At 58.3% G+C, this 21,103-nt stretch overlaps 1 protein-coding gene across 6 annotated transcripts in view; it reads left to right on the top strand.

Annotated features, from left to right (window-relative positions):
- Positions 1 to 20,330: 20,330 nt before the first annotated feature.
- The window catches only part of LOC147120072 (MAGUK p55 subfamily member 4-like), a 391,734-nt gene continuing 390,961 nt past the window's right edge, over positions 20,331 to 21,103 (top strand). For 3 of the 6 annotated variants that reach the window (XM_085985613.1, XM_085985611.1, XM_085985612.1), the window contains exon 1: positions 20,333 to 20,518. The gene's annotated coding sequence lies outside the window, so the exon portion shown is untranslated. Of the gene's footprint in view, positions 20,519 to 21,103 lie in introns of all 6 variants that reach the window. The other 3 variants (XM_085985616.1, XM_085985614.1, XM_085985615.1) reach the window with 2 other exon arrangements.

The following is a 21,103-nucleotide window of genomic DNA, read 5'->3' as shown; positions in this document are numbered from 1 at the left end:
TCATCGCACATGGCCTTTACTGCTTTTTTAAAGGTTTGTACGAACCTCTCAGCCAATCCATTTGTGGCTGGATGATACGGGGCGGATGTGTAATGCCTTACCCCATTCCTTTTCATAAATCTTCGAAACTCTTCGGACACAAACTGTGGTCCGTTATCAGAACAAATCTGCTCTGGCAAGCCGTTCCTGGCAAAAATGGTCCGTAGGACTGCAATAGTTTTCTCCGTGGTGGTGGAGGACATTTTGATCACCTCAGGCCATTTTGAGTGCGCATCCACGGCTATTAAAAACATTGAGTCCATGAATGGACCAGCAAAATCAATATGCACCCGTTGCCATGGAGATGAGGGCCACTCCCATGCGTGTAGAGGGGCATGTGGTGGTGCATTTTGGACCTTCTGGCATCCTGAGCAGCTCTTTGTCAGGTCCTCGATTTGCTGATCGATCCCCTGCCACCACACGTAAGCCCTAGCAAGGCCTTTCATTTTCACCCCTCCCAGATGACCTTCGTGAAGCTCAGTGAGCACTCTCTCCCTTAACTTGGGTGGAATTACCACTCGGGATCCACACATCAAGGTCCCCTGGCATACTGACAGCTGTTCTCTTCTGGATGAGAATGCTGGCAACAGTGAGTCGCCATGTGCTGGCCATCCCTTCACCGTCAAATCATATACCCGAGACAGTGTCGGGTCATTTCGGGTCTCCTTCTCTATACCAGCGTTAGTTACTGGCAAGCATTCAATTATAGTCGAATGAAATATTTCGACAGGATCCACTGCTGGTGCTTCCTCCGCAGTAGGCAGTGGCAGGCGTGATAGCCCATCAGCATTTCCATGCTGTTTCGTGCCATTATACTCGATTTCATATTGGTGCGCCCCTAGAAAAAGGGACCATCTTTGTAGCCATTGCGCAGTCATCACCGGAACGCCCTTCTTTGGATTAAAGATGGAGACAAGTGTTTGGTGGTCAGTCAGCAAGGTGAACTTCTGCCCGTGCAGATTGTGATTGAACTTTTTCACTCCCCACACTAGGCTGAGGGCCTCCCTGTCAATCTGGGCGTAGTTACGCTTGGCTGAGGTTAGTGACCGAGACGCAAAGGCTACTGGTCTCTCCGAGCCGTCCGGGAATTTGTGCGACAGCACCGCTCCAATGCCATAGGGTGATGCATCACACGCCAACCGAATTGGTAGTGCTGGGTTGAAATGAGCCAACACCTCTTTTGATGTGATCAATGCTTTGCTCTACTGGAAAGCTCGTTTACATTCGTCACTCCACTTCCATGGTACCCCCGTTTGCAGTAGGGTGTTCAGTGGGTGTAGTACGGTAGACAAATTCGGCAAGAACTTATGGTAGTAGTTCACCAGCCCGAGGAACTACCTCAGTTGTGACACATTTTCCGGTGCTGGAGCCTTGACTACTGCCTCAATCTTTTCAGGGGACTTATGTAACCGCTCTTTATCAATAACGTGGCCACAATACGAGATCTGCTTCTGGAAAAACTCGCATTTGTGGCGATTAGCTCGGAGCCCATATTCCTGATGCTACCCCGAATACCAGCCGGTTGTAATGGTAGAGACCTTTATGGGTGTTGATTGTGAGGTATTTTTTTGATGCTTCTTCTACCTCCATTTGCAGATACGCCTGGGCCAGATCAATCTTAGTGAAACGTTTCCCTCCAGATAGCGAGGCGAAAATATCTTTAATCCGCGGAAGCGGATATTGTACAGTGTGAAGGACTGGGTTCACTGTCACCTTAAAGTCCCCACAGATGCGAACCTTCTTTGGTTCCCCAGGCATATTACTCAACGACCTCTTCATTACAGGAACGATGGGTGTTGCCCACTCGCTCCAGTCCACTTTGGACAGTACTCCTGAACGTTCCAAACCTTCCAGCTCTGCTTTGACGGCTGGGCGGATCGCATAAGGTACCGGTCTGGCCTTAAAAAACTTTGGGCTTCCATTTTCCTCTATTTTGATCATCGCTGTTATGCCTTTTAGTGTTCCGAGTCCCTGCTGGAACACTTCTTGTGCATCAGTTAGCATTTTTGACAGTCGTCCAGGTGTGACGTCGTCATCCTTTTTGGCATCTACAGTCAGTGCTTGTATGGAATGCCAATCTAGCTGTATCTTCCGGATCCATTCACGTCCTAGTAGTGGTGGTCCTCCATCTGGCAATACATATAGGTCCATTTTTGGTGTTTCCTTGCCGTTATATATAATGTTCACCCTTATTTTTCCTTTGGGGTAGACTTTTTGCCCCGTGTACGTCTTCAAGACAATTTTTGTATCTCTCAAGGGTATATGTGAGAATAGCCGCTTGTAGTCATAAGAACATAAGAACATAAGAAATAGGAGCAAGAGTAGGCCAATCGGCCCCTCGAGCCTGCTCCACCATTCAATAAGATCATGGCTGATCTGATCCTAACCTCAAATCTTCTATCACTCTGCATCCACCCGAACCCATGTGATCTCCCGGGAGAGGCGAAAAACCAGATAAAGACCCAATGGCCAATTTGGGAGAAAAAAATCTGGGAAATTCCTCTCCGACCCATCTAGGCGATCGAAATTCTTCCAGGAGATCACTCTGTCCCTATATTTTCTACAGTACTTACCTTCTGTAAAGGCGATCTCCACCCCAGCCAGGAACAGGAATAAAACCATCTCCTGAAATCTAACAGAATTAGAACACAGTAGGAGCAGAACAAGGCTACACGGCCCCTGGGCCCGCTCCACTACCCACAGGGCCATGACCATTCCGAACCCAGACTCATGTCCAATTTCCTGCCCGCTCCCCGTAACCCTTTATTCCCTTTACTTCTAGGAAACTATCTATTTCTGTTTTAAATTTATTTAATGATGTAGCTTCCACAGCTTTCTGGGGCAGCAAATTCCACAAACCTACCACCCTCTGAGTGAAGAAGTTTCTCCTCATCTCAGTTTTGAATGAGCAGCCCCTTATTTTAAGATTATGCCCCCTAGTTCTAGTTTCACCCATCATTGGGAACATCCTCACCTTCGGTTTATGACTGTTAGGGCTGATCCTGTGTCCAATTCCATTTTCACTTGGACTCCTGCTATCTTGAGCGTGACCCAGATAGTTTGGTGATCCTCCGTTTTGATCACATTATGTAGTTTCAGACAACCCAGCTCCTTGCTTCCGGAGTCTGTATCACTCTTCTGTTCACCTGAACTACTCTCCGTCACCTTATGTACCTTCTAGTACTTCTCCTGTGGAGATTTCTTGCTGCTGGTTTTCTTTCCCGACCTGCAGACTCTTGCTATGTGTCCTACTTTTCCACACTGTCTGCACACTTTGTCCTTGAACCAGCAATCATGGTCGTGTGTTGTTCTGCCGCAGCGATCGCACTTCACTGTTCCGTATGACATTTCATTTGTGCCATATTCTTGCGGTCTCCGTTGTATCTCTGCAGTGCCCCGTGCTGCTGCTTCGTGTGATACTGCAATGCTGAAAGCCTTGTCCAGCGTAAGATCCTTTTCTGATAGAAGCCGTTTCTGGGTTCCTTCACTTTGAAGCCCACACACAAACTTGTCCCTTAAAGTATCTGCTAGTCCCGTTCCAAACTGGCAGTGTTTCGATAGCTTGCGCAGTTCTGTTAAATACTCAGCATTACTTTCATCTTTATGCTGGTTCCTTTTGTGAAACTTAAATCTTTCTGCTATCAGCAGCGGTGTGGGGTTTAAGTGGTCCTGTAGGATTGACACTATGTTTTCAAAATCCTTTTCTACTGGCTTCCCTGGGGTTACTAGGTTTCGTAGTAAGCCATACGTTTTTGCACCCATTGAATTCAACAATACCAGCGCTTTCCTGTCATCTGGCACTTCATTCGCCTTGCAGTACACTTCTGTGCGTTCGACATATGTCGTCCAATCTTCAACGTCATTGTCAAACGCTGTGACACTGCCACTCTTCGGCATCCCTGGGTGTGGTTAGACTGGCTTAAAATGGCGTCTCCTGCGCTTTCCTTTCTTCCCCGCTGCGGCTTAAAATGGCGTCTCCCGCGCTGCTGCCAACGCCGCTCTCGGTGGTCCTCGTGGCAAATGGCGATGCCCTGTCGGTTTCGTGCGCTGCTCCTGCGCTGCTGCCAATGCCGCTCTCTGCGGTCCTCGTGGCAATGGCAGCACCTCGCGTTTTCCTGTGCGCCTCTCTCCCCCGTTGACGCTGCTCGGCCCTTGACCACCGGCTGCGCTCTGCTCTCTCTCGCCTCTCTCCCCCGTTGACGCTGCTCGGTCCTGAACACCGGCTGCGCCCTGTGCGCTCTGCCCTCTCTCTCTCCCCCGTCGACGCTGCTCGGCCTTTTTCTCTGCCGTTCGGTCGGGCTCTAGCCCATCGCTGTCCGGGAAGGGTCTGCGCAGTACCTGTTGCCAGCCTGTTTCGCTGGACCACCGTGACTGGAAAGCCAAGCCTGGCTCTCGACAGCCTCCCCTGCGATGCTCAAATCTCCGCTGGATGACTGGGCGGTTGCCCGTGGTCGATGCCCGTGCTTCTGGACTCGACCTTCTTCCACTGTTCTCCAGGAGCGAATCCCTGGGAGGTGATGCAGAGTTGCAGGTAGGTTCGAACTTGCTCATCGCCACTGTTACGTCCGTGTAATAAGAAAAGGACTGCAGAGAACGGTACAACAGGTGTTTACTCAACATGCTTCAAACTGCAACTGAACTGTTCAGATTACTACTCAACGTTATATACAGGTGTGGTCACTGCCGGTACTACAGTATACATGAGCTGTAAAAAGTAGTTCTCCCCCTTAAAGGTACATACATTTGTAACGGCTTCAGTGGCACTTCCCTCTGCTCGCCGCCTGAGGGTGGCTTTTGAGGCCTCGGTGCACTGCTGCCGTGCCTTCTGGGCCCCTCTCCTCACCTGTTTCTCGAGTAATTGTTCTCATCACAGTAAATTAGGCTAGTTAATAAAGCTGCTCGGTCCGGTCCCTGTTTTGTCCTCTTTTTTTTTATAAACCCAAAAATAAACCCTTAAACAAATAAACCCTTTAAATAACCCGATTAATCAAATTAAAATTTGGCCTCTTAAATCGATTACGCACTCCAGTCCCCGCGGCGCCCACCGGTCACGAAAGAGCTCGAGCTCGCCGGCGGACACCGCGTGCTCCATCTCCAGGGCCACCCGGCCGCGAACATGGCCGCGGAAGAGAGGGAGGCAATCCGGCCGGACGAGCCCCTCGGCCGCCCGCTGCCTGGACCAATTAATGGCTTTCTTGGCCAGGCCCAGGAGCAGGCCCACGAGGAGGTCCTCCGACCTGCCCGCTCCCCTCCGCACCGGGTGACCGTAGATCAAGAGCGTGGGACTGAAGTGCAACCAAAATTTGAGGAGCAGCCCCCTCAAATAGTGAAAGAGGGGCTGCAACCTCCCACACTCGACATACACATGGAACACGGACTCCTCCAGACCGCAGAACAAACAGGCGGCCCGGGAGTCCGTGAACCTACTTAAAAACCTATTGCACGGGACTGCTCTGTGCAACACCCTCCAGGCCAAGTCCCCAATAGAACAAGGGAAGACTCCCGCATAGAGAGCCCCCCATTGGGGACCTCCGCCTCCGCCGGAAGGTAAAACGGCGTGTCCGGACGGCAGGCGAAGATGGCAAAGTGGAAGGTGTGCAAGAGCAGCCCGTACAGGAAACCCCTCCGCGCAGAATGGAAAGGCACGGAGGGCATCTCCTCGAGACGGCTCAAGTTGTGAGGCACCAAACCCCTAGGGGAGCTTTGGGGCAGGGCGCCGATATGGAATTCCGTCCGAACGGGAGTAAGCCCGGGCGGGATCGCCCCACGCGCTTGAGCCGCCTCGATACACCTCGTGGCGCCGGGGCGCAACCTCGCCTTCACCGCCTCGATGGCATCGACCGCGAGCCGGACGTTGCCCCACGACATACGCCGCGCCAACTCCTCCGGCGCCATCCAGCCCGCTCCTCCGCCATCGAGTAGGTCCCCGACTCTAGTCACCCTGCCAGGCACAGCCCTCCGCTCCGCCAGCCACCCGAACTCACGGACGCGGAGGTGCGGATTCCTGAACAGCGGCTCTCGAAGGACAGCTGCCATTCCTGACGGGGGAGAGCTCCGCCTGGAGGCGACGGAGTTCCAAACCCATAGCAGTTCCTGGTAAAAGACAGGCAGCTCCTGCAGGCTGGCACGCCTGCTGCCCACTTCCAGAAACAGGAGCTGCATGTCGTAATTGAGGCCGTGCAGCTGTCGGAAGAAACACGTCGCCAGCGCACACCATCTGGAAGGATTCTCGACGTACAGGTATCTCTGCAGCATCTGAAGACGGAAAGTCGCAGCCTGGGTGCGAAGGCACACCAGCGCCTGACCGCCCTCCCTAAGCGGGAGACTCAGAACCGCGGCAGCGACCCAGTGTATCCTGTTGTTCCAGAAGAAGTCGACGAGCTTCTTCTGTATCTTGGCGACAAACGCAGGGGGGGGGATCAGAGTAACCAACCGGTACCACAACATGGCGGCCACCAGTTGGTTTATGACCAACGCCCGACCCCTGTAGGACAACACTCGGAGCAATCCCGTCCAGCGTCCTAAGCGAGCGGTGACTTTGGCCTCCAGCTCGTGCCAGTTCGCCGGCCAGGCGTCCTCGGCCGGGCTGAGGTAGACTCCCAAGTAGAGGAGGTGCGTCGTACTCCAGGCGAAGGGCCTGAACTCCTCCGGCAGAGAGTCCACCTGCCACTGACCCACCAGGAGTCCAGAACATTTCCCCCAGTTGATCCTGGCGGAGGATGCGTCCGAGTAAATCTGCTGGCATTCCCGCATCCTCCGCAAGTCAACGGGATCCGTGACCATGAGGAGCACGTCATCGGCGTAAGCCGAGAGGACCACCTCCACGCCCGGCCCTTGCAGAGCCAATCCCGCCAGCCTCTTCCGCAAGAGGCGCAGGAAAGGCTCCACGCAAATGGCATATAACTGGCCGGACATGGGGCATCCCTGACGCACCCCCCTCCCGAAACGAAGGGGCGCCGTCAAGGACCCGTTAACTTTAATCAGACACTCCGCGGCAGCGTACAGAAGTCGGATCCGGGCGACGAAATGCGTCCCGAACCCGAATGCGCGCAGAGTTCCGAAAAGATACTCGTGATCCACCCTGTCGAACGCCTTCTCCTGATCCAGGGAAAGGAAGGCGACCGACAGACCAGCCCTCTGGGAATGGTGGACCAGGTCCCGGACCAGATGGATGTTATCGTGAATGGTCCGGCCCGGGACCGTGTAGGACTGGTCGGGATGGATCATGTGGGCCAGCACGGTGCCAAGGCGAACGGACATGGCCCTGGCAAAAATTTTGTAATCCGTGCTGAGGAGGGAGACCGGGCGCCAGTTCTTAAGGAGGCGGAGATCACCCCTCTTAGGCAGCAGGACGATCACCGCCCTGCGCCACGAGAGGGGCATCTCCCCGGTCGCCAAACATTCCCCCAGGACCCGCACGTAGTCGCCCCCCAGGATGCCCCAGAACGCCCTGTGGAACTCCACGGTCAGCCCGTCCAGCCCCGGGGACTTCCCCCTAGAGAGCTGGCGGAGGGCGCCGGACAGCTCCTCCAAACTCAGAGGAGCGTCCAATTTTTCGGCGCCCTCCAGGCCGACCTTCGGCAGGTCCTCCCACAAAACTCTGCGCGCTTCCTCGCTGGACGGATCCGGAGAGAACAGAGCCCCGTAATAGGCGCGGGTCTCCGCGCGGATTCCCTCCGGATCCGAGACCGGAGATCCGTCGTCGGCCAGCAGCTCCAAAAGCTGCTTACGGACCCCCCGTCTTTTTTCCAGCGAGTAGAAGAAGGGGGAGCCGCGGTCCAGGTCCCGCAGGAACTGGATCCGCGACCTCACGTACGCGCCTCGGGACCCGACGAGCTGCAGGTCCTTCAGCGCGCCCTTCTTCTCTTCGTACGCCAGCCGCAGGGCCGGGTCCTCGGCGACTTGACCGAGACGGGACTCCAGGTCGAGCACCTCCTTCTCCAACTGCCCGACCCGGACCTCCCGCCTCTTGGTCGACCCCTTCGCGTACTCCTGACAGAAGAGACGGATGTGAGCCTTGCCCACATCCCACCATAGCCTCAAGGAGGGGAAGCCCCCCTGCTTCCTTCTCCAGCCGGCCCAGAACCGACCGAACGAATCCCGGAACCGCGCGTCCTCCAGCAGCAGGTTGTTAAAGTGCCAGTACGCGGACCCCCCCCGGCGCGCGGCGGCACGAGCTCCGCCCACACCAGGTGGTGGTCCGTGCACGGCACCGGCCGCACGGAAGCCGTCGGAACGCAGGAGACGTATGCCCGGGAAATGTAGAGGCGGTCGATCCTGGACGCTCCTCCCCCAGACCTCACAAAAGTGAAGGCGCTGGAGTCGGGATGGAGATTACGCCAGACGTCCACCAAGTCGAGGGACCCGACCAGGTCCCTCAGCTTCCCCATCGCCGCCGGGCACGGCTGGGTACCCGTGCGGTCCCTCGCCTCGAGGGTACAATTAAAATCCCCCCCGAGGATGACGCACTCGCCCGCGTCGATGGAGCCCAAAAGAGTGGACACTTCTTCAAAGAAGCGCGCTTGCTGCGCACCAGCCTGAGGGGCATACACGTTCACTAGATGGAACGGCACGCCCCCCAGGCGAACAGTGACCTGGAGCAAGCGGCCCGGCACGAGCTCCTTGACCCCCAAGATCTCCGGCTGAAAATGCGGGGCCAACAAGATAGCCACCCCACTGGAAACACTGGAGAGGTGACTCATGTTGACCCCTCCTTGCCACTCCAGGAGCCACGTGGCCTCGTCTCCCGGAACGGTGTGGGTTTCTTGCAGGAAGCACACCGCATACTTCCCGTCCCGAAGGACCGAAAAGTTATTAAACCTGCGGCTAGCTTCCCTGCTGCCGTTGACGTTGAGGCTGGCTATGGTTATCTTCATTTCAGAAGCACAACCAACCCCTACTTATGACTAACGGGGTAAGGAAGGGCGGCCGCTAGTCAACCGCCACTTCCTCAGCAGCCCAGTGAGAAACAGCCGGAACCGACGCAGCTCGAGCGGGTCCGCGCCCGCGTCCTCGCCCATAGTCCTGTAGGCGACGCGGGCCGACCCGATGAGCAGCGCCAGCTCCGACCATCTGTCGATGGCCCGCCGGGTGGTGCGGCGACCGTGGCACGTGGCCACAAAGTCCCGGAGGTCCCTGACGGGAATGAGATCGAGGGGTGTCCCGGCGAGGGGCGCGAGGTCATCCATCGCCTCCTCGGCAACGGCATCTAGATCCTCCTCCGCCCCTACCACCGAGTCCCCGTCCTCCTCCGGGGGGTCGCCACCGTCGGCCAAACCGTCCGCCACGCAGTGCGCATCGGGCGGCTCGGCCGTGACGGCCGGCCCCGCCTCCGCCCGGATCCCACCCCCAGGATCGGTAGCGGAGGATGTCTCCCTGGGCTCCTCCAGGGGGGCCGGGCCAGAAGACGGCGGCGGTTCGGAGACCCCCTCCGCCCCAGGCGCCGGAACGACCGGAGAGGCCGGAGAGACCGGAGAATACGAAAACCGGGCCTCCTCCAAGTCGCCCGGCGCCGGAGACACAGACCGAGGGCCCTCCTCTGCGACGCCACCGGCCTCCGACCCAGCAGACGGGGTGAAATTTTTACATACCTCGACGAGGTCGAGAAGCACCTGGGAAAAATCCGGGCCGTTCTGGGTGAGTTCGTCCTCAGACGACTCGCCCGACCCGGTCCCCTGGCCGCCCGACCCGTCGAGGGGCAATGCCACCAACAGTGGATCTATAACCGCCGTGGGTTGTTCCGCGACCCCCCCCACGGGCAGGGTCTCGTCCCCATCCCCGGGAGGCACGAGCTGGGCAGACGCTTCTGCCTCAGCCTCCCCAGGGACAGGCGACCCCTGCCGTTCGCCGATGGTGTTAGCGGTGGGGTGGGGCGCAGCGCCCGCGGCGGGCGACGACTCCCCCCGACCGGAGGGACCTTCCACCTCCCGGTCCTCCTCCTCGTCCAGGGAGTCGCGCCTTCTTTTGAGCGCGGAGGGGTAAAGGGAGGCCTCCATTTCTTCAGGGGCCTGCCCTGCTTCCTCTGGTGGAGCGAGTTCTTTGGGTCCCCCGGGCCCGAGCCCGGCCGCAGGTTCTGGCGTGATCGCCTCGGTGGTCGCGGCCACAGGCTCGGGCACGAGGTCCCCCCCACCTCCGCACTCCGCGATTATCGCGATTATGCGCTCGGGCGTCAGGGCCTCCAAATTCAGGGGGACGCCCTCCGCGGGGGGGACCCACCCTACGGTTTCTGGTCTTATCCCGCGCCTTCTTTCTGACCGGACCTCCCTCCTCCCCCCCGCCGGAGGCCTGGATGTCGTTGGCCTCCGACGACGACCGCGCCCCGGTAGCGCTCGATTGAGCGGGGGCGCGGCTAGACCCGGAAGGAGGAGCGGCGGCGGCGCCAGCCTTGGCCACGCCAGATGACTTGGCGGCCTTGGAGGCGGGGCAGTTTTTGCGCACGTGCCCCACCTCCCTACAGGCGTGGCACCGCACGCCGTCCGTCGTTCAGAAGACGCAGTACGAGGTCCCCCCGTGGAGGACCGTGAAAGCCCCGTCCGTCTCCCCCTCCCGCGCCAGCTGGATAAAGGCCTGGCGCCGGAAGGAGAAGACATGGCGAAGGCTGCTCTCCCGGAGTCCGAGCGGGATCGGGGAAATCCCCGACCTCACCTCCCCGAGTTGGTGTAGGTGGGGGAGGAGGAGCTCACAGGTGATAAAGGGCGGGACGTTTGATAAAACCACCCTCTGCGCGGTGGCCTCCAGCGGGTCCACCGGCAGGAAAGTCCCGCCCACGGTAAGCCCCTGAGCGATGGCCAGGGCCACCGCCCGCTCGGACTCCAGGAAGCCTGGCCTGGGTTGGCTGGAGCCTGCCCAGGTGAAGCTTGCTTGTTTACATCGCATCAAGAAGACCTGGTGTGGGCTGAGCCTGGGCTTTTTCCAGCCTGCCCAGGTGAAGACGTCTTCTCCCCCTGCCCGAAGACCATCAGGAAAGACTTTGTTATTCCATCGGGGGAGTGCACCCAGCCGACGCCCACGCACCGACCAACACCTTAAGTGGGGACCCTGCCTTTGCGGCCCCCCCTCCTTCCCATCCCCCTCTTTCTCTCTCCTTGTCCTCTCTCTACCTCTCTGAAAGGCACCTCTTTATTATTTTTCTAATTAGCCATTGTGCAGAGGGAAGGAAGGGCCCCCCTCCCAATTAATACCATCAAGGGGAGAGGCGGGCCAGTTAATTTACACTCCCTCTGCTCTGGGAAACACTTAATTACCAAGGCCATTAACATCTCGGGGCCTGTGACTTTTTGGGGTGTGTGTAGCTCTTCTTTAAAACCGCCCCACGATGGCGAGCACTTCTTCGGCGGCGACGGGGCCGGCGATGACATATGCGGCGGCGGCGGCCAAAGCCTTGGCCGCTCCCGCTGCTGCTGCTGCCCCGTCGCCGTTCCGGTTAATGACCATCAAGCTCGGGGTGAAGAGCTACACCCACCCCGACATGACTATTGAGGCGTGCGTAAAGGCTATGGCCGGGGTTGTCGGCCCTCCGGCCATAGTCGCCGCCTCAAAAATGTATGGGAAGGCTGTCTTTTTCCTGGAGTCCGAGCGGGCGGTGGCCCTGGCCATCGCCCAGGGGCTCACCGTGGGCGGGACTTTCCTGCCGGTGGACCCGCTGGAGGCCACCGCGCAGAGGGTCGTTCTGTCGAACGTCCCGCCCTATATCACCGGTGAGCTCCTCCTCCCCCACCTACGTCAACTCGGGGAGGTGAGGTCGGGGATTTCCCCGATCCCGCTCGGGCTCCGGGAAGGCAGCCTTCGCCATGTCTTCTCCTTCCGGCGCCAAGCTTTCGTGCAGCTGGCGCGGGAGGGGGAGACGGACGGGGCTTTCACGGTCCTCCACGGGGGGACCCCGTACCGCGTCTTTTGGACCACGGACGGCGTGCGGTGCCACGCCTGTAGGGAGGTGGGGCACGTGCGGAAAAACTGCCCCGCCTCCAAGGCCGCCAAGTCATCCGGCGCGACCAAGGCTGGCGCCGCCGCCGCTCCTCCCTCCGGGTCTAGCCGCGCCCCCTCCCGAACAAAAGCTAACGGGGCGCGGTCGTCGTCGGAGGCCATCGTCATCCAGGCCTCCGGCGGGGGGGAGGAGGGAGGTCCGGTCGCGAAGAAGGCGCTGGGGAAAAGTAAACACCGTAGGGTGGGTCCCCCCGCGGAGGGCGTCCCCCACAATATGGAGCCCCTGACGCCGGAGAGCGTCGCCGCGATAATCGCGGAGTGCGGAGGGGGGGGGGCCCTCGTGGCCGAGCCTGTGGCCGCGACCGCCGAGGCGGTAATGCCAGAACCTGCGGCCGGGCTCGGGCCCGGGGGTCCCAAAGAACTCGCTCCTCCAGAAGGAGCAGGGGAGGCCCCTGAAGAAATGGAGGCCTCCCTTTACCCCTCCGCGCTCAAAAGAAGGCGCGACCCCCTGGATGAGGAGGAGGACCGGGAGGAGGAAGGTCCCTCCGGTCAGGGGTAGTCGTCGCCCGCCGCGGGCGCTGCGCCCCACCCCACCGCTGACACCATTACGGGCGAACGGCAGGGGTCGACTGTCCCTGAGGAGGCTGAGGCAGAAGCGTCTGCCCAGCTCGTGCCTCCCGGGGATGGGGACGAGACCCTGCCCGTGGGGAGGGTCGCGGAACAACCCGCGGCGGGTTTTCATCCAGTACTGGTGGCATTGCCCCTCGACGGGTCGGGCGGCCAGGGGACCGGGTCGGGCGGGTCGTCTGAGGACGAGCCCGCCCAGAGCGACCCGGATTTTTCCCAGGTGCTGCTCGACCTCGTCGAGGTCTGTCAAAAATTCACCCCGTCTGCTGGGTCAGAGGCCGGTGGCGTCGCAGAGGAGGGCCCTCGGTCTGTGTCTCCGGCGCCGGGTGACTTGGAGGAGGTCCAGTTTTTGTATTCTCCGGTCTCTCCGGCCTCTCCGGTCGTTCCGGCGCCTGGGGCGGAGGGGGTCTCCGGCCCGCCGCCGCCTTCTGGCCCGGCCCCCCTAAAGGAGCCCGGGGGGGAATCCTCCGCTACCGATCCTGGGGGTGGGATCGGGGCGGAGGCGGGGCCGGCTGTCGCGGCTGGGCCGCCCGACGCGCACTGCGTGGCAGACGGTTCGGCCGCCGGTGGCGACCCCCCGGAGGAGGACGGGGTCTCGGTGGTGGGGGCGGAGGAAGACTTAGAGTCCATCGCAGACGAGGCGATGGATGACCTCGCGCCCCTCGCCGGGCCCCCCCTCGTTCTTATTCCCATCAGGGAGCTCCGGGAATTTGTGGCCACGAGCCAGGGTCGCCGCAGGACCCAGCAGGCCCTCGACAGATGGTCGGGGCTGGCGCTGCTCGTCGGGTCGGCCCGCGTCGCCTACAAGACCATGGGTGCGGACGCGGGCGTGATCCCGTCCGAGCTGTGTCGGTTCCGGGCATTCCTCACCGGGCTGCTAAGGGAGTGGCGGTCGACTAGCGGCCGCCCTCCCTTCCCCCGTTAGGTTTAAGTAGGGGTTGGTTGTGCTTCTGAAATGAAGATAACCATAGCCAGCCTCAACGTCAACGGCAGCAGGGAAGCTAGCCGCAGATTTAATAACTTTTCGGTCCTTCGGGACGGGAAGTATGCGGTGTGCTTCCTGCAAGAAACCCACACCGTTCCGGGAGACGAGGCCACGTGGCTCCTGGAGTGGCAAGGAGGGGTCAACATGAGTCACCTCTCCAGTGTTTCCAGTGGGGTGGCTATCTTGTTGGCCCCGCATTTTCAGCCGGAGATCTTGGGGGTCAAGGAGCTCGTGCCGGGCCGCTTGCTCCAGGTCACCGTTCGCCTGGGGGGCGTGCCGTCCCATCTAGTGAACGTGTACGCCCCCGGGGCCGGTGCGCAGCAAGCGCGCTTCTTTGAAGAAGTGTCCACTCTTTTGGGCTCCATCGACGCGGGCGAGTGCGTCGTCCTCGGGGAGGATTTTAATTGTACCCTCGAGGCGAGGGACCGCACGGGTACCCAGCCGAGCCCGGCGTCGGTGGGGAAGTTGAGGGACCTGGTCGGGTCCCTCGACTTGGTGGACGTCTGGCGTAATCTCCATCCCGACTCCAGCGCCTTCACCTTTGTGAGGTCTGGGGGAGGAGCGTCCAGGATCGACCGCCTCTACATTTCCCGGGCGTACGTCTCCTGCGTTCCGACGGCTTCCGTGCGGCCGGTGCCGTGCACGGACCACCACCTGGTGTGGGCGGAGCTCGTGCCGCCGCGCGCCGGGGGGGGGTCCGCGTACTGGCACTTTAACAACCTGCTGCTGGAGGACGCGCGGTTCCGGGATTCGTTCGGTCGGTTCTGGGCCGGCTGGAGAAGGAAGCAGGGGGGCTTCCCCTCCTTGAGGCTATGGTGGGATGTGGGCAAGGCTCACATCCATCTCTTCTGTCAGGAGTACGCGAAGGGGTCGACCAAGAGGCGGGAGGCCCGGGTCGGGCAGTTGGAGAAGGAGGTGCTCGACCTGGAGTCCCGTCTCGGTCAAGTCGCCGAGGACCCGGCCCTGCGGCTGGCGTACGAAGAGAAGAAGGGCGCGCTGAAGGACCTGCGGCTCGTCGGGTCCCGAGGCGCGTACGTGAGGTCGCGGATCCAGTTCCTGCGGGACCTGGACCGCGGCTCCCCCTTCTTCTACTCGCTGGAAAAAAGACGGGGGGTCCGTAAGCAGCTTTTGGAGCTGCTGGCCGACGACGGATCTCCGGTCTCGGACCCGGAGGGAATCCGCGCGGAGACCCGTGCCTATTACGGGGCTCTGTTCTCTCCGGATCCGTCCAGCGAGGACGGGCGCAGAGTTTTGTGGGAGGACCTGCCGAAGGTCGGCCTGGAGGGCGCCGAAAAACTGGACGCTCCTCTGAGTTTGGAGGAGCTGTCCGGCGCCCTCCGCCAGCTCTCTCGGGGGAAGTCCCCGGGGCTGGACGGGCTGACCGTGGAGTTCCACAGGGCGTTCTGGGGCGTCCTGGGGGGCGACTACGTGCGGGTCCTGGGGGAATGTCTGGCGACCGGGGAGATGCCCCTCTCGTGGCGCAGGGCGGTGATCGTCCTGCTGCCTAAGAGGGGTGATCTCCGCCTCCTCAAGAACTGGCGCCCGGTCTCCCTCCTCAGCACGGATTACAAAATCTTTGCCAGGGCCATGTCTGTTCGCCTTGGCGCCGTGCTGGCCCGCATGATCCATCCCGACCAGTCCTACACGGTCCCGGGCCGGACCATTCACGATAACATCCATCTGGTCCGGGACCTGGTCCACCATTCCCAGAGGGCTGGTCTGTCGGTCGCCTTCCTTTCCCTGGATCAGGAGAAGGCGTTCGACAGGGTGGATCACGAGTATCTTTTCGGGACTCTGCGCGCTTTCGGGTTCGGGACGCATTTTGTCGCCCGGATCCGACTTCTGTACGCTGCCGCGGAGTGTCTGATTAAAGTTAACGGGTCCTTGACGGCGCCCCTTCGCTTCGGGAGGGGGGTGCGTCAGGGATGCCCCATGTCCGGCCAGTTATACGCCATTTGCGTGGAGCCTTTCCTGCGCCTCTTGCGGAAGAGGTTGGCGGGATTGGCTCTGCGAGGGCCGGGCGTGGAGGTGGTCCTCTCGGCTTACGCCGATGACGTGCTCCTCGTGGTCACGGATCCCGTTGACTTGCGGAGGATGCGGGAATGCCAGCAGATTTACTCGGACGCATCCTCCGCCAGGATCAACTGGGGGAAATGTTCTGGACTCCTGGTGGGTCAGTGGCAGGTGGACTCTCTGCCGGAGGAGTTCAGGCCCTTCGCCTGGAGTACAACGCACCTCCTCTACTTGGGAGTCTACCTCAGCCCGGCCGAGGACGCCTGGCCGGCGAACTGGCACGAGCTGGAGGCCAAAGTCACCGCTCGCTTAGGACGCTGGACAGGATTGCTCCGAGTGTTGTCCTACAGGGGTCGGGCGTTGGTCATAAACCAACTGGTGGCCGCCATGTTGTGGTACCGGTTGGTTACTCTGATCCCCCCCCCTGCGTTTGTCACCAAGATACAGAAGAAGCTCGTCGACTTCTTCTGGAACAACAGGAGACACTGGGTCGCTGCCGCGGTTCTGAGTCTCCCGCTTAAGGAGGGCGGTCAGGCGTTGGTGTGCCTCCGCACCCAGTCTGCGACTTTCCGTCTTCAGACGCTGCAGAGATACCTGTACGTCGAGAATCCTCCAAGATGGTGTGCGCTGGCGACGTGTTTTTTCCGCCAGCTGCACGGCCTCAATTACGACACGCAGCTCCTGTTTTTGGAGGTGAGCGGCAGGCGTGAGAGCCTGCGGGAGCTGCCTGTCTTTTACCAGGAACTACTATGGGTTTGGAATCACGTCGCCTCCAGGCGGAGCTCTCCCCCGTCAGGAGCGGCGGCTGTCCTCCGGGAGCCGCTGTTCAGGAATCCGCACCTCCACGTCCGCGAGTTCGGGTGGCTGGCGGAGCGCAGGGCTGTGCCTGGCAGGGTGACTAGAGTCGGGGACCTACTCGATGGCGGAGGAGCGGGCTGGATGGCGCCAGAGGAGCTGGCGCGGCGCATGTCGTGGGACGACGTCCGGCTCGCGGTCAATGCCATCGGGGCGGTGAAAGCGATGCTGCCCCCCGGCGCCACGAGGTGCGTCGAGGCGGCTCGGGCACGTGGGGAGATCCCGTCCGAGCTTACTCCCGTTCGGATGGAATTCCTTATCGGCGCCTTGCCCCGAGACTCCCCTCGGGGATCGGCGCCTCACAACTTGAGCCGTCTCGAGGAAATACCCTCCGTGCTTTTTCATTCTGCGCGGAGGGGTTTCCTGTACGGGCTGCTCTTGCACACCTTCCACTTTGCCATCTTCGCCTGCCGTCCGGACACGCCGTGGCGTGCCGTTTTACCTCCGGACGGAGGCGGAGGTCCCCAATGGGGGGCTCTCTATGCGGGAGTCCTCCCCTGTTCTATCGGGGATTTGGCCTGGAGGGTGTTGCACAGACCAGTTCCGTGCAATAGGTTTTTAAGTAGGTTTACGGACTCCCGGGCCGCCTGTTTTTTCTGCGGTCTGGAGGAGTCCGTGTTCCATGTGTATGTCGAGTGTGGGAGGTTGCAGCCCCTCTTTCACTATTTGAGGGGGCTGCTCCTCAAATTTTGGTTGCACTTCAGTCCCACGCTCTTGATCTACGGTCACCCGGTGCGGAGGGGAGCGGCCAGGTCGGAGGACCTCCTCGTGGGCCTGCTCCTGGGCCTGGCCAAGAAAGCCATTAATTGGTCCAGGCAGCGGGCGGCCGAGGGGGTCGTCCGGCCGGATTGCCTCCCTCTCTTCCGCGGCCATGTTCGCGGCCGGGTGGCCCTGGAGATGGAGCATGCGGTGTCCGCCGGCGAGCTCGAGCTCTTTCGAGACCGGTGGGTGCCGCGGGGACTGGAGTGCGTAGTTGGTTTAAACAACCAGACTTTAATTTAAGGGGTTAAGTTTTGTTTCGGGGTTTATTGGACTGGGTGTATTTGTTTAATGTTTTATTGGTTTAAACAAAAGAGGAGCTGCTCGGTCCGGTCCCTGTTTTGTCCTCTATGCCTCTGGCCTCACCTGTGTCTTGTTAATGTATTTGTCTCCTGTCTCATTTGATTAATTATGTCATGTGACCACTCTGGCCTGTATTTAAGCTTCCTGTTTCCTGTCCTCTTTGGTCAGTCCTGGGTTCGCCTGCCTGCAGGTAGTAGCTCTCGCGAGTCGCTCTATGTTTTCGAGTCTCAACTGAATCTCCTTTCGAGTGTTACCATGTCTCTATGTTCTCGAGTCTCAAGTGAATCTCCTTTCGAGTGGTACCCTGTTTCTATGTTCTCGAGTCTCAAGGAAGCATCTTTTGAGTTCTACCCGGTCTCGAGTCCTTGGATAGGTTTCCTGCACTTGGGTCCACTACCGAAACCCTAGCAAAACGGCCCCGTGAATGCACGGCCCCGTGACAACATTACAGGAATGAACTGAGGGGAGAGCTCCTCCAGAGAGAGGGCACATCGACAATGGATTAATGGGGAAAGAGCAGGGGAACGAACTGAGGGGAGAGCTCATCCAGAGAGAGGGCACATCGACAATGGATTAATGGGGAAAGGGCAGGGAATGGGACTGAGGGGAGAGCTCCTCCAGAGAGAGGGCAGATCGACAATGGATTAATGGGGAAAGGGCAGGGAATGGGACTGAGGGGAGTGCTCCTCCAGAGAGAGGGCACATTGACAATGGATTAATGGGGAAAGGGCAGGGAATGGGACTGAGGGGAGAGCACCTCCAGAGAGAGGGCACATCGACAATGGATTAATGGGGAAAGGGCAGGGAATGGGACTGAGGGGAGAGCTCCTCCAGAGAGAGGGCACATCGACAATGGATTAATGGGGAAAGGGCAGGGAATGGGACTGAGGGGAGAGCTCCTCCAGAGAGACGGCACATCGACAATGGATTAATGGGGAAAGGGCAGGGGAACAAACTGAGGGGAGAGCTCCTCCAGCGAGAGGGCACATCATCAATGGATTAATGGGGAAAGGGCAGGGGAACGAACTGAGGGGAGAGCACCTCCAGAGAGAGGGCAGAGGCACAGTGGGCTGAATGGCTTCTTACCATGCTGTATAATTTCATGTCAATTATAGAGAGATATTTAGAGAGAGAAAGGTATACAGAATTAGATTATATCAAGAAAGGTAGAGAAGGGAGAGATGGACCAACAGGGGTAGATGGATAGAGTGGGCTAGAAGAGAAGAAAAGATAAGTACATAGAACAGGGTGAAGGATGTAACATACAGGGACAGTGAGTGCCGCTGTTACAGCAGCCGGTGATCACTGTGTATGGAGCATTCTGAATATTAAGAGTAAAGATTGTTTGATAAGAAATAGCCATGTACTAGAGCGTTAGAAAGCATATGAATTCTGTGCTCAACAAAGTTAATGATATTACTGATGGAAAAAGGAACATTCTAGTACAGTACAAGTGAGCTACAGAGTAAAGCTCCCTCTACACCATCTCATCAAACACTCCCAGGGCAGATACAGCACGGGTTAGCTACAGAGTAAAGCTCCCTCTACACTGTCCCATCAAACACTCCCAGGGCAGGTACAGCACGGGTTAGATACAGAGTAAAGCTCCCTCTACACTGTCCCATCAAACACTCCCAGGGCAGGTACAGCACGGGTTAGATACAGAGTCAAGCTCCCTCTACACTGTCCCATCAAACACTCCCAGGGCAGGTACAGCATGGGTTAGATACAGAGTAAAGCTCCCTCTATACTGTCCCATCAAACATTCCCAGGGCAGGTACAGCATGGGTTAGATACAGAGTAAAGCCCCCTCTACACTGTCCCATCAAACATTCCCAGGGCAGGTACAGCACGGGTTAGATACAGAGTAAAGCTCCCTCTATACTGTCCCATCAAACATTCCCAGGGCAGGTACAGCATGGGTTAGATACAGAGTAAAGCCCCCTCGACACTGTCCCATCAAACATTCCCAGGGCAGGTACAGCACGGGTTAGATACAGAGTAAAGCCCCCTCTACACTGTCCCATCAAACACTCCCAGGACAGGTACAGCATGGGTTAGATACAGAGTAAAGCCCCCTCTACACTGACCCATCAAACACTCCCAGGGCAGGTACAGCATGGGTTAGATACAGAGTAAAGCTCCCTCTACACTGTCCCATCAAACATTCCCAGGGCAGGTACAGCACGGGTTAGATACAGAGTAAAGCTCCCTCTATACTGTTCCATCAAACACTCCCAGGGCAGGTACAGCATAGGTTAGATACAGAGTAAAGCCCCCTCTACACTGTCCCATCAAACATTCCCAGGGCAGGTACAGCACGGGTTAGATACAGAGTAAAGCCCCCTCTACACTGTCCCATCAAACACTCCCAGGAGAGGTACAGCACGGGTTAGATACAGAGTAAAGCCCCCTCTACACTGTCCCATCAAACACTCCCAGGACAGGTACAGCACGAGTTAGATACAGAGTAAAGCTCCCTCTACAATGCCCATCAAACAGTCCCAGGGCAGATATGGCATGGGTTAGATACAGAGTAAAGCTCCCTCTATACTGTCCCATCATTCACTCCAAAGGCAGATACAGCATGGGTTGGATACAGAGTAAACCTCCCTCTATACTGTCCCATCAAACACTCCCAGGGCAGGTACAGCACAGATTGGATGCTGTGTAGCAATGGTGTGGCTCAAACCCCTGTCTCAGTTCTGCGGTCCATACTGATTAATAAACTAACAGGATTTATACTAAGCAGGCTGACCTTCCTTGTGTAATGGGAGTAGAGGGTTCTGTTTGTCTTAAGTAGTGATGACTTGCTGCCAGCCAATGTTGGACGTGTACTTGAGAAAGGATTTCTGAGGATCCTGAGAGCATTAAGGGATTACTGCGTCCCTGCAGCAGCTAGCAGCTGTGGTGAAAGCAGTGCGCCTGAACCTGCAATAGAGCAAGGGCAGCCGCAGATTCATCACATCTGAGCGCTGATTCAATGGGGTTCATGTAACGAGGGGTCTGTCAATGGTAAGTAGGCCCTAACTTTCAGTCAGAAATCTGTGGTGTGTGCAAAATGGTAAATGTAGAGAGTGTGGGGAGGCAGGATCTCAATAGTAAATGTAGAGAGTGAGGGGAGGCAGGATCTCAATAGTAAATGCAGACAGTGTGGGGAGGCAGGATCTCAATAGTAAATGCAGACAGTGTGGGGAGGCAGGATCTCAATAGTAAATGTAGACAGTGTGGGGAGGCAGGATCTCAATAGTAAATGTAGACAGTGTGGGGAGGCAGGATCTCAATAGTAAATGTAGACAGTGTGGGGAGGCAGGATCTCAATAGTAAATGTAGAGAGTGTGAGGAGGCAGGATCTCAATAGTAAATGTAGAGTGTGTGCGGAGGCAGGATCTCAATGGTAAATGTAGAGAGTGTGGGGAGGCAGGATCTCAATAGTAAATGTAGACAGTGTGGGGAGGCAGGATCTCAATAGTAAATGTAGACAGTGTGGGGAGGTAGGATCTCAATAGTAAATGTAGAGAGTGTGAGGACGCAGGATCTCAATAATAAATGTAGAGAGTGTGGGGAGGCAGGATCTCAATAGTAAATGTAGACAGTGTG

Source organism: Somniosus microcephalus, chromosome 4, assembly GCF_052327205.1.
Source record: "Somniosus microcephalus isolate GS21.2 chromosome 4, FLI_Smic_1.0, whole genome shotgun sequence".
Taxonomy (NCBI): domain Eukaryota; kingdom Metazoa; phylum Chordata; class Chondrichthyes; order Squaliformes; family Somniosidae; genus Somniosus; species Somniosus microcephalus.
The sequence above is the reverse complement of the archived record's forward strand: the minus strand, read 5'-3'. Positions and strand labels throughout refer to the sequence as shown.